The following is a 14,563-nucleotide window of genomic DNA, read 5'->3' as shown; positions in this document are numbered from 1 at the left end:
ACTAACTAGGGCTATAGATGTAGAGAAAGGATGGAGTTAAGTAATTTAAAAGACAGATTCAGCTGGTCTTGAGCACCAAAAGGAAATACTGGAAAGTGTTCAGGAAACAATCCAGTGTGCTTTAAATGTTTGTACGTTTGATGAGCATGTTGATGGTAGATTCATCCATCTAAATAAGAATTAATATGGAAGCAACTTTGAAGTGGGAAGGAAAATACTGAGTTTTAGTTGAGGTCACAGTGACCTTAAGATATTTATGGAGCACCATGGTATCTAAGAGACAGAAATATAAACAACTGAGACATAAACTGAGAAATACAAATTGGGACCCTTTGGGTGATAACCTGAAATTATTGGCTTGGGTCAAATCAATCAGAGTCTAACATTGAGATGTTCAAGATACAAATCCTAAGTAGTATAAAAAATTAACAACATTGCTGCGAAAAGAGGTATCTGAGAAGATTAAGAAGTGCAGAGAGAGAGGGGGTAAATATAGGAAAGAGGAAGCCAGGGGAGGAGAAGAGCTTCAAGAAGGAAGGAAAAGCCAACATTATTGGTTGCTTTGAAGCCTCCATCAGTAATAAGTAAAAAGAATTTGTTGGGTTTTAGTAGTTCTGGGTTTTTCAATGGCTCCTGCAAGAGCAGCTGCACGGGAGCAATGAAATGATGTTACCTGAGGCCAAGAAGAAAACTGTAGGTTTTCAAATGGAAAACTTCAGGCTTACAAACTGAAGATTGTAACTTCAAATATAGATGATTCTTTCAAGATTTTTGGATAAAAGAGGAATTAAGGAGAGAACTGGAATAGTTCTAGCCTGGCTTACAATTCAGTTTACAGGAGAATAAATGGGAAGTCAAAATGCTTTTGTCTCTTTTTTTCCTTTAGGCGCTGTTTGCAAGGTGCTTTTATTCTGTGCTTATGAAGAAATTTCTGAAGTAAAGATCTCTGTAAAAATACATGTTAGACAACAATCATCATTTTCATGAACATGAATCAATATAATACTAATATTAATATCACTGATTTCTATATAACTGAATTTACTAGAATCCTAAAATTATATTTACCTGCATTTAGTCAGCATGCTCATGCTCCGTCACTCAGTCTTGTCTAACCCTTTTTGCGACCCCATAGACTGTAGCCCGCAAAGCTCCTCTGTCCATGGGATTTTCCAGGCAAGAATATTGGAGTGGGTTGCCATTTCCTCCTCCAGGGGATCTTCTAAACCCAGGGACTGAGCCCACATCTCCCACAGCTCCTGCACTGCAGGCGGATTCTTAACCACTGATCCACCGGGGAAGCCCCATTTAGTCTGTATATTTTGAATTAATTTATTGATATGAAGTTTCTGCTCAGTGTATTGTTAAATATTGAGAAGCAACAACAATAATAAACACAACAATTGCTTTTTGAGCATTTACAACATGCCAGGCACTTTTTCTCAGGGTATGTATTTTATTTACCTTTACCATTCTTCCCAAGAATCCATGAGATCTGTCCTGTTTTGTTTTGTTGTTTTTTTTTTGGTCCTGTTTTTTATCTCCATTTCACAGAAGCACACAGGGAGGTTCCCTTCCCAACTGAGTAAATGGCAGGCACGTGTTCCAGCCCACGCAGCTCCATATGCACGCTTCTAATCATCACGCCATCTTGCATCTTGGTTGTAAATTGTAACTATCATTACACCTAAAGAAGCATCTCAGGCAATAGAGTCTTGCTCTCTTTTCCTGTCTTCACTAACTTTCAGGAGCTTATTTTCTCCCTCCTGCACTTTAGCTTGAACAATAAAAAAAAAAAACATAGCAAAGTCACTTGTATAACTATACCAGAACTCAGACAGATTCAACTTGGAAATGTTTAGTCCCTCTGTTGAAGAGGACTTCTTGGCTACTTCATCTCACTTTTCAGCTGGGAATCAAGGAGGAATCCTGGCATGAACAGGTCCTTACCATCAGACTACTGGGTAAGGTATGCAATTGGGAGATTTTTAAATGGTTTCTGATTGTTGGGGAATTCCCTGGCAGTCCAGTGGTTAAGACTCTGCACATTCATGGCCAAGGACTGGGGTTTCAATCTCTGGTCAGGGAATTGATATCTCACAGACCACATAGGGACGCCAAAATAATAAAATAAAAAGGTTTCTGATCTTCAAAGTTAGAACTGAAGTCTGAAGAAAAACAAAAATTTATTTCTCATGAAAACTATTCAAGATATTTATAAAAAATTACTGTAAAGAACAAAACTCTTCAGACTTGGGATCCAATTGTTGGGAATGCTTCAATAACAAGAATAAAACCAAGGGGAAGAGACTTCTCTCTCAGCTCATATTAAATGGATGGGACATGGTTTGCACAAATATTTTTTTTAAATGTCCTTATTATGAGTTACATAGGTAGCAACATAAAATAAAGTTTAGAAGCAAATGAAAAAATAGGAAGCCAAATTCTGCAATGGAACTGAAAGAATATATTAAAAAAAACTGATGTATGGACATTATGATAGGAGAGGGGTTTAATGGCTTTCCAAGCTCCTAATCATTCTAAATGTATAATATGCTGAAATACAGATATTCCTATCATTACCCATAGATTATGCCACTTCAAGTAATTCATATACACGACATCAAATTAGCCTTGAACAAGATCTAATCTAAATAGATTCTTTCTCACTGAGTATGTAGAAGGAAGTAAAGAAAAACATTTAATATTTTAAATCAAAGAACAATACATCTGCATGGCTTCTCACTAAGAGTTTTACATATTCTGCCTCAGTATTCCTCACTACACTTTTCTCTCTGGGAATTTCTAATTGTTCCAAATTTGAAAAAAAATACAGTTAAGGTTCAGAGTTAAATAACTGGTCTGAGTTCACTGAGCTAGCAAGTAGCTGAGCTGAGATTGGAACCCAGTTCTGTCTGATTCCAAAATTCCTTCCACTTCAAATTTTCCCTCTGTGAGTAATAAAAACCATGGTCTCTCAAATTTTGAATACAATGGAAAAGTAAAAATTAAATAATAAATGTGCTATGTGTGTGCTTAGTCGCTCAGTCATGTCTGACTCTGTGACTCCATGGACTGTAGTCTGCCAGGCTCCTCTGTCCATGGGGATTCTCCAGGCAGGAATACAGGAGTGGGTTGCCATGCCCTCCTCCAGGGGATCTTCCCAACCCAGGGATCAAACCCAGGTCTCCCACATTGCATGTGGATTCTTCACCATCTGAGCCTCCAGGGAAACCCTAAATAATAAATATTCATAGCAAAATGTTGATCTCAGATTTATAGTAAGTGGATAATAATAGATCTTGGTAATGTTCCTGTTTTATGTTAAGAAGTGAAACAAGCCATAGGAAAAAAAAAGAACTAATTCATATGCAGAGACATCATTTACCCAGTGATCACCCATAAGAACCACAGAATAACTATTAAGTCACTAATTTCCAAAAGATCTTATTGTCCTAGAGTTCAATTTATACCAAAAAAATAATGGAATATATGTCCTACTTAATGGCACAGCATCGATTATTACACTAGTGGAATTTCTAGGTAAAATTATTGAAATAATAATTCTATTTCTATCAATATATATTTAATACAATGTGGACAAAATTGCACCCTCAGTGAAAATCGTGTATAAGTTAAGATTGTAAAATTCAAGTGGCAAAATTCCACCTTAAGCTAGTTTAGACTAAAAATGAAATGTATCAGAAACAGTTTGAGACAGGATGGATGCAGGGGCTCAAAGAATACCACCCAGCACTTCATTCTTAAACCTCTCTTTGTTTTGCTCTCGATCTTCAGGCTCCCTTTGAAAGCCCTCTCAGCTCTCCTTAAAGCAACAATGGTTTCCATAGATACAGACTTCAGGACCTCACCGCATAGTATTGTAAAAAATGATGGTCTCTAGTAGTTTTCCCAGAGAAGAGACAAAAGCCCCAAATTATTGCACATATCATTAGCTCTAGTTGGACTTCCGCAATCCCTATGATCAGGGAGATGAAATGCAAGTATTGACATGAGCCTCCAGAGTTGCAGCTCTATAACTGGGAGTAGACATCCCACGCAGACCACATGGACTCAGAATTGGGAAAGGCCTGCATGTCTCAAAGGGGAGCTCAGGATACAGTTAAATGGGAAAAGGATGTTTGGTGTCCTCCTAAATACAAATGTCAAATACAAACTGAAGGATTTCTGACCAAGACAGTAACACGAACATAGATAATTTCACAGGCTGAAATAATACCCCAAACAGCAATAAAATTAATAATTATATTGGGTAAAATGTATTGATTGACTACTAAGTTAAAAGCTGAATGTTTTACATATTTTGCTAGATTGAAACCTCATAACCACCTGTGAAGTAGCTGTTATTAGTACACCTATATATTACAGATGAGGATATTGAGGTCCAGAATATTTAAGTAATTTTTCCAATTTAAAAAAGGATGAAAACTCCATCACCTGTAAACTATGGAAGGGTGCCATCTAGAGGACAGAAAATTTGAAGGAAAATTGCTAGATAAAACACAGATAAGGCTAGATTCATTCAAAAAGTGTTTATTGAGCATCTACTATGAGTAGATATTGGGTTGAGAAGTAGAGGCACTGAGATGAGTGATAAGTGGAGGAAAGGTCAACTTGTAACCCCAGCTGCTAAACTCCTCATAGTGCCTCAAACCCACCACCTGTCTCAGAGTCTTCATATATGCTGGTCTTCTCACTTTCTCTCCAACCATAAGTCTCTTCTCACACATCTGATCCTTAACACACATGGATCATTATTGTGTCCTCTAACTCCTAAACTCATTGTGCCTCTGTCAGTTGTTTGACTGTCTGATTCTTTGCAACTCCATGGACTGTAGCCTGCCAGGATCCTCTGTCCATGGAGTTTTCCAGGCAAGAATACTGAAGTGGGTTGCCATTTCCTCCTACAGTGGGTCTTCCTGACCCAGGGATAGAACCCATGTCTCTTGAGCCTCCTGCATTGGCACAATCCACATAGGCAGATTCTTTAGCATTGCACCACCTGGAAAGCTTAGTACCATCATAAATGGAAGGCTGATAATCCCAGCTGCTACCTAAGGTCGTACTAATTCTCTCTAGTACTCAGTTTCTCTCTTTCTGCAATTGCAATTTAAAACCTTAACTGTCTCCTCAAATCTTTGACTTTCCCACCTTCTCTTACTCTCAGCAATCTACTTCATCTATTTCTTCATGAGAAAATAAAAATTACTAGATAGGAACTTTCTCATGTATACTTCTAACCCTAGCCCCATCCAATGTGGTAGGTCCTCAGAATCGTATTTTTTATCGTAAAACTCCCCCCTGAATCCAGTTGAAAAGACCAAATTTGGACAACCTGGATCATGCTCTTGAGAAATTAGAATTGAAAACAAGAATTAAAATTCAGTTGCATGCTTACTTCTGACTGGAAGAGATGTAGAAATGTGAGTGATGTGCTATGACCGTTGTCCATTGGAAGTATAGAACAGATTAAGTCAGGATGCACAGGTAGAGAGGATGGTAGAGAAATTTTAGAAACAGAAACGAGAAATAAAAGTAAGTCACTTCTTGGTTCCAGGCCCTAAGTCAGCTATGTGCCTTCATTTCCTTGGAGACATCCCTATAATTGTATAATTAGGCTTGTCATGACAGTTTAGGTTGGTTTCTGTCACTTCTACTAAAATTCATAAACATAAAGCATTTACTTTGTAATTGTTTGTGAAACTTTTTCTTTTCTCCCCCTCTCCAAGCAAGATTCCAGTCTAAGCTGTCATCATCTTTTAGATGGACAATTGTAATGTCCATCTACTGGTCTCCCTACATACCCGTTTAGCTCCACTTAGTCAACTCTCTAGTTGGATGAGATAATTTGATCTTACTCCTTTAAAACTTTTAATAGCTTCCTTTTGTTAAAAACCCAAAGATTAACATATACTGTGCAGACCTATATTATCAAGCTCCTGACTATATGGATCACCCTAGGTTACAATAATCTTCCCATTGTTCACTGCCCTTCAGCAGACCCTGGAGCTCATTAAATGTACCCTGCTTGAAACTTTTTTCATTCTGCTCCCTCTGCCTGATATACCCTTTCACTTTTTAAACTGGCAAAGTCTATTCATCCTTCAGATTTTGCATTAAATGACATTTAAAATTATAGTAGTGTTTATTTTTTTAAAACTGCCTCCCTCTAATTAGACTATAAGACTAATAAGGCTAGTGGTCATATTTCCATCATCATTGTATTCACAGTATCTGACACATGGTAAATCATCAATAAATGTTTGTTAAATAAATGCGTAAGTCAAGTACCAGTGGATACACCACCTACACAAACAGGGATCTGAAAAGGAGACAATACTAAAGAAACAATAAAATGAATGAAATGCTAGAAGAAAGCTTTACAGAGATGAAATAAGTCTGAACAGACAGAACAGTTGCTTAAAAATACAAATCATAGAGACTAAGAGTTTGATATTTCATCCAGGCAAAGTGAAGAAAAAAATACAACTTGTCTTCCAGTGAAGAAAAATATGATTTCTCAGAATTATCTTCTCTAAAAGCCTAGAGACAACGAATTAACATCTATGAATACCTAAGACACAATAATCTTCAAATGACTATCTAATGAACCCTTTGCAATAGTGGTTATGAGTATAGGCTATGAAACAAAATTGTCTGGGTTCAAATCTTGACTACACTTACCAGTTGCTTCACCTTCAGCAATTCACTTAAGCTTTCTGTCCTTCAGTTATACCATCTTCAGAATGGAGATAATGGTTAGAGCTTTTGTTCAGAAGAATTCACTGAGTCAATATATGGCTAGTGTTTGCAACAGCTCTACCTAAATATAAGCATTATCCAAAGTGAAAATTTTGTTATTCAAGAACTCTATGTCCAGTCAAGTTGCTCTTCAGCTGTAAAGGACATCTTCATGTGCAAAACTCCTCAGCAAGTGTACAACTCACTTACCCCTCCTGGGAAACTAAAACATTAATCAAAGTGAAGAACGCAAGAAAAAAGAAGTCAAGGCACTAAAAAAATGGAAATCATCATTGAAACTATCATCAAAGATAATGTATAAGTAGCTTAATGAAAATGTTATAATTTACTCATACAATAAAATATATATAATATAAAATGCTCAATGAACAAAAGTTAGGACTATAAAAAAGTTTATTCCCAATATTATTAGGAGAAAATAAGTAATATTCACTCTCTAGCTAAATAATTAACATAAAATAGGCATTTTCATTTAAAGATAATGAAATTTTCATTTAAAGGTAATAAAAATGAGTTATTTACCCTTTAAATCACTTGAGGAAAAAGCTGAAGTTAAAAACAAATAAACAAAGAAAAACAAGAACAAGAAAAAGAAAGCAGGGTATTGCAAATATTATAGAACATAAAACAAAATGAGAAAGACAAGAAAAATCTTGTCGGTTATGACAATAAACGTAAATGTATGAATCTCGCCTATTAAAACATGGAGTCTGTGTATGTGTCAGTGAAAATAATGAATGATAATACCATTACAGTATGCTGTTTGAAAAATAGAAATATACACACTGAAAGCCAAAACAACACAGGAAATTTAAAAATCAATGAATCATCAAGGCTACATTAAAGACAAGAAGAGAAATGAAGAATTGAAATATTTGTATTAGACAAAGCAGAATCCAAAGGAAAATTATTTAAAGATACAATAGGAAATATTTTATATAGAATATATATATAAATTGAGAATACTTTATACTTTTAATATACTAAAATGTCATAAATACACAAAGAATACAAATAAATTTCATACAAGATATCAGCATAATTATGTGTCATAAATAAAGTATGTGAAAAATTTATGATCTAAAAAAGTTTAATAAGTATAATATCATCATGTTAATAATATTAATTAAATGCATGTACATATATACAGAACTTCCCTGATGGCTCAGGAATATAGAAGCTGCCTGCAATGCAGGAGATTTGTGTTTGATCAGGAGACATGGGTTCGATCCCTGGGTTGGAAAGATCCCTCAAGGAAGAAAATGGTGACCCACTCCAGTATTCTTACCTGGGAAATCCCATGTCCATGGGGTGGCAAAAGAGTCAGACATGACTTAGTGACTTAACAGCAAACAAAACATATATACAACACTGTAACATGGAAAATAAACTTTCTCAAATTCTATGAAACATTTACAAAAATAAAGTGACTTACTTTAAACTTTGGAGAAACAAATGATTCACAAGCAAAATAAACTCCAATACAAATGAAAACAGGACAGCTTCCTAATTTGTTATTATCAACTAACATCAAATTCTAACAAAGATTAAAAAGAGAAAACTATAAATACATTTTACTTATAAATATGAACACACAAATTATAAATAAAAACAAACAAATCAATTTATCAGCTTACACCATAACCAACTTGGCCTTTTCTGAAAATACAAGGAAGATTTCATATTAAGAAATTAATTCATATTTAAGATGCAATATACATAATTCAATAAAAATCCTATACAATAAAATGTTAAAATGTATTCATTAAAACCCAGTAAACATTACTGGCTTTAAAAGTTTTCTTTGATAGAGTAATTAACAGGACCCTTATTGGTAAAATGCTAGAGAAATTACCATGAAAGTCAAGAAGGAAACAAGGACATCTACTACTATCCCAACAATTAACATTACTTTGGAAGTTTGGAGCAATGCAAAAATAAATAGAAATGAGAAGATGTCAAAAAAATAATCAGATATAAATTACTAATGTTCATAACTAGTAAAAACTTGTTTGACTAAAACTGCAAGATAATTAGATGTGTGAAAGAAATTAGAACTAATGATAAATTTTAGTAAAATAGTCATATGTCAAATACCTAACAATGTCTTAGACAATATCGTCAAAACAGTAACCACAACAAAATACTCTGGACTAATTTCACAAGCCAAAAGCAGTATTTACAAGGAGAAAATGTTAACCTTACAAAAGGGATTTAAAAAAAATATTGTGTTCTAGGGTGAAGAAAACAACTACAACAACAAAATTAGTTAACATTTTTTTTTTTAGTACTTCCCACAAGCCAGACTCTCCTGAACACTTATAAGTATTACCTCATTTAATCCTCATAAAAATCCCTTGAGACAATTCAATAATTATTTCCATTTTTAAAATGAGTAAACAGCTTTTCCAAGTGCACACAAAACATTCACCAAAATAGCTCATATTTTGAGGCATAAAAGTCAAACCTTACTAATTTTGAAAGAATTGAAATTATAAACCAAGCATGTGATGTGACCAAAACAGAATTAAACTACAAATAAATAACTGAGAACCATGTGAAAAACTCCCAAACATTTCAAAATTAAGCAGCATACTTCGAAATAACTCAGAGATCAAAACAGGAGTCACACAAAAAATGTAGAAAATATTTAGAATTGGATAAAAATGAAAACACAATATATCCAAATAGGTGGGATTCAGCTAAACCAAGGCTTAGGGGAAAATACATAGCATTAAAACAAGAAAGTTCTCAAATAAAATATTTAACCTTCTACCTTAAGAAACTAGAAATTGAAGAGTAAGTTAAACCCAAAGCAAGCAGACAAAAAAAATAATAGAGAACAGAAATCAATAAAATTGAAAACAGAACAAAAGAAAAGAAAAAGATCAAAGCTAGTTTTCTGAAAACACCAATAAAATTGATAGGCTTTTAGCCAGACTGATCAGTGAATAAAGAAGGAAGAAATTAACTACAGCAGAAATGAAAAAGAAGACATTACAGATCCAGGAGAATTTAAAAGTACAGTAAGGGAATATTATGAGCAATTTTGTGCCCACAAATGCAACAACTTATATGAAATGGAAAAGTTCCTTGAAAGAAACAAATCTCCAAAACTCACTGAAGAAGAAGAAACAGACAACCTAAATAAGCAGAACTGGAAATGGAAAGACCCAGACACAACCCCATGGACTGTAGCCTGCCAGCCTCCTCTGTCCATGGGATTCTCCAGGCAAGAATAATGCAGTGGGTTGCCATTTCCTTCTCCAGGGGATCTTCCTGACCCAGGGATCAAACTCGTGTCTTCTGCATTAGCAGGCAGATTCTTTACCATTGAGCCATCTGGGAAGCCCTTAGGAGCTACAAAGAAAGTGAAGTCGCTCAGTCATGTCTGACTCTTTGTGACCCCATGGACTGTAGCCCACCAGGCTCCTCCATCCATGGAATTTTCTAGGCAAGGGTACTGGAGTGGGTTGCCATTTCCTTCTCCAGGGGATCTTCCTGACCCGGGGAGTGAACCCGGGTCTCCCATATTGGGGGTAGACGCTTTACCATCTGAGCCACCAGGGAATCCCTTAAGAGCTACAGACACTGTTTAGAGGTGTTAGGAGCTACAGACACCTCTAAAAGCACCTTAGCAACTGAACGAACTCCTCCTTCCTTGTTTAATAAAGATGTTTTATCTTTTACCTAAAGGCAAGCTTCCTATTTCAGCTGAGATTCTAGCCTTGCCCAGGGTACCCAGTTCTCTTCTTGGATAATGGGACCTGCCCCCCATTCCTCAGAAGAAGTCAAATGTAGAAGAAGGAGATATGGGTTTACAATTAGTAGAATACTGCCAAACTTTGGGGGAAATGTGAGAACATATTTATGAGAATAAGGATTGATGGTATTCAATTAAGGAGAAAGAAAATATCATTTTAGATCAGGCTCAATTTATGGTTATGGCTGAATTGATTAGAGATTCTGAATTTAATCCTCTCATTTAGCCATCTGGGGCTGAATAATGAATACTTGGACTCAGGACTGGGCTGTACCAAACAAGTTGAATTTTCTTGGTATAAGAAAAAAGAAGAAATTCCAAGATAGAGATAACATGAGTGAATGGGCTTATTATATGTTACCACTCACCAACCTATAACCAAGGGTCACATTCTATCACTAAGAATCTAAATCATCAATTTAGGGGATCATAATTGACTTTTCTTTTCAATGAAAGAGGCTAAACAACAAAAATCTGAACACAAGGCATGTAGTAAAGACATTTATTTTATAAATAAATGTTTATTTATAAACAAACAATTGGAATAATAATTTGTTCCAATTATACAGTATACATATATATATATATACTTTTATGTGTGTATGTGTATATATGAACACACATTTATACATTTTTGTTTATGATGTAAAATTTCATTATATCTTACTGAATGTCATGGTCAAAAATATTTGACAGCCAATGTTCTGGTTTGTTATAGATGACCTGATACACACAAGCTAGCAGCAGCAAGAAGCAATTCTTTCTAAAGCTGAGCTTCACACTAGAGAGTCCTAAAAGACAATGAAAGAGAGAATATTTCATTAGTGATATCTTGTTGTTTTTTTAACCCGGGTACAGATGACTTGAAGGAAGGAACTATAGCAATTCATAAGTAGTGACACGAGGAGAACAACATGGCCAGGACTGGGTAACAAGAATACAAGTGAGTCCCAGAGTTGGCTGGAATGAGTGATCTCAACCAACCAAAAGGAGAGTTCTGCTACAGGAGGAGGAAAGGAAGAGCGCATGGGAATGGAAGACTGCAAGTGATCCTTCCGCATGTGACCAGCAAATTCAGCTGTAAAACCTAGTGAAAGAGAACAAAGTAGGTAGAACCACTAAAAGTACTGAGGGTTTACATCCCTGTCTAACGAATCACCCTGACCACTCAATGTTCTGACTTTCTGGAAATCACCCAACATTTATCCCACTTTCATACACCACTAACAGAAGAGCCAAAGGATGCATCCCCAGAAAGCAAACTGGAAATTTACATCCAAAATCATAAATTATACAAATCTTTGCTCTATAATAATCTCAAAGAAAAAAATCAAAGCTATTCACAGGAGAAATTAAAATAAGGAGAAATAAAAAAAAAAACAACCAACCCAGACTGCTGATAACTGTTGCTACCAACTAAGTGGTGAGTTTCCTTTACTGTGAATTTCACAGAATATAAGCATCTGATGAGGATTCTCCATGACAAGAGATCATGTGTGGTGGAAATAAAAATAAAGACAATGTACAGCCCCCCAAATGATGGAGCTTCCCCCGACCCAGCTAACATGAAAAGCTATCATTTCTTCTGCAAAAACAATTCTTTTTGTTCTTTGTTCATCCTGCCTCTGCCATAAAGATTATCAATAAGATAACCAATCAGGGAATTACCTCCACATCCTGTAATTGCCCAACCCAAAACAGAACACAATTTCTTTGAACTGTCCTCAACATCATCTAATCCACATTCAAATCTTATGTGAGAGTTGGACTATAAAGAAAGCTGAGTGCAGAAGAACTGATGCTTTTGAACTGAGGTATTGGAGAAGACTCTTGAGAGTCCCTTGGACTGCAAGGAGATCCAACAAGTCCATCCTAAAGATCAGTCCCGGGTGTTCATTGGAAGGACTGATGTTGAAGCTGAAACTGCAATTCTTTGGCCACCTGATGCGAAGAGCTGACTCATTGGAAAAGACCCTGATGCTGGGAAAGATTGAGGGCAGGAGGAGAAGGGGACGACAGAGGATGAGATGGTTGGATGGCATCACCGACTCAATGGACATGGGTTTGGGTAAACTCCGGGAGTTGGTGATGGACAGGGAGGCCTGGCGTGCCGAGGTTCATGGGGTCGCAAAGAGTCGGACACGACTGAGTGACTGAACTGAACTGAACTGAGCTAAGTTTTGAGCTGCCCTGTGGTATCCCAGTCTGTGTGTCACATGCTGTTTTCGCTATTTAGTCGCTTTAGTCGTATCCTACTCTATGTGATCTCATGGACTGTAACCCATGAAGCTTCTCTGTCCATGGAATTCCCCAGGTAAGAATACTGGAGTGGATTGCTATTAGGGAGCAAACTCGCATCTCCTGTTTGGCAGGCAGATCTTTGACCACTGAGCCACCTATTACATGTTAGTACCATTCAAGCTGCAGAAAAGAGAAGTTATTTCATTGAAATGGAAGCCTTGGGGTGTTAGGGATTAATTCCCTCACAGAACCCTGTTGAAATGGCTCCAGGGCTTTCTGTATATCATATTATTTAGCTTAATAACAATCCTAGGAAAAAAGAACAATTATTATCATTCCTATCTTACAGACAGAGAAAGGCCAGGAAGCACAGACTGGCCAGGTTGTCTAAGATCTAAGGATCTGAACCGAAGTAGTCTATTGGTAGAGATGTTTCATCACAGAAGTTATTTGGCTTCCACTAAAATGTTATCACAAGCTACTTAGTTATCTCAGGTCAAAACCTGTATCATACTGTCATTACCCTGACCTTCTGCAGCCAGTCAGAGCTCCACTGAAGGCAAACATCGCTTCCCTCCAAACTCCTCTTTTATTCCCACTGCCATTCTGCAAGTTCAAGTACTCATTATCTCTCGTTGAACTGCTGCAACAATTTCTAAACTGCAGTACTTACCTCTGGTCATCTCTTCCTATAATCAAACAAACTCTTAAAGAATAATGTTCCTAAATATAGCTCTGCTTTGCAACTCCTTGCTGATAAGTAGAGAATGAGAGATAGATGATAAATAGATTGATAGATTATTTTTTAAGTTAAACTTGAGAATTTGGCATTTATATTCTTCCAAGAGTTGGCAACTGTGGTCCACTTTTCCAAACTTATTTCCCATGACCTTCCTCTGTTTCAGATAAATTAAATTATTCTCCATTTCCTGAACAAGTCCTGAATTTTCCCATCCTTATGCCTTTGTTTAATTGTCTCTGCCCATATCTCCAGATTTTGAAATTTTATCCATGCTTTATTCAACTTAATGTCATTTATTCTTCAGCATTTAGTAAGAAGACAAACAATGAAAAAGGGATTATAGTTTTTACAACAATCCCTTTCCAGTCTGCACTACACTCCTGCTCTCACAGCAAAGAAACTAATTTAACCTTCCTTTATGTTCCTATGTTACTTTGCCTTTGTTTATTTACAGGAATTACCACATTCTGCCTTATGCAGTAGTTATTTTTTTAACTTCATTTTCCTACTAGTTTATCAGGTTCTTGAAAAAACAAAACATCTTATTCATCTTTGATTCATGTCATGAAGAATAAAATAATTATCATTTCATGAATTGGACAGCATGAACATTCACATCATCAAACACAACACTGTTTTGTGGCCACGTCTCTCCTATAAGTCTGTATTTTGTTGATGAGATTTCAGAGATTGGTGGGAGAGGCTGTATGAATTTTTTTTTTTTAATATTCTGAGATAGCATTTTGGAATAGAGACTCACCCAAAAAAACAATCTAATTTTTTCTTTCTCCAGGAACAATCATTAAAAGTTATTCAAAATTTTGACTGTATTCAGGTGATACTACTTCCCTTCTCCTTGTTCACTTGGCCACCGGCATTTGTGGGCTGGACCCACCATCACCCAATGGGAGCACCCCTGAGGCTTGGCTAACACAACCGCCATATGTATATGCCTTTGTTTCTGACATCAGTTTCTGGTCTAAAGGATTCTAGTCCATGAAGCAGAATGGTTTTCAGTCTACCCAGCTGTCACA

The sequence above is a fragment of the Cervus canadensis genome, chromosome 12, assembly GCF_019320065.1.
Source record: "Cervus canadensis isolate Bull #8, Minnesota chromosome 12, ASM1932006v1, whole genome shotgun sequence".
Lineage (NCBI taxonomy): Eukaryota > Metazoa > Chordata > Mammalia > Artiodactyla > Cervidae > Cervus > Cervus canadensis.
This window is presented reverse-complemented; position numbering follows the sequence as displayed.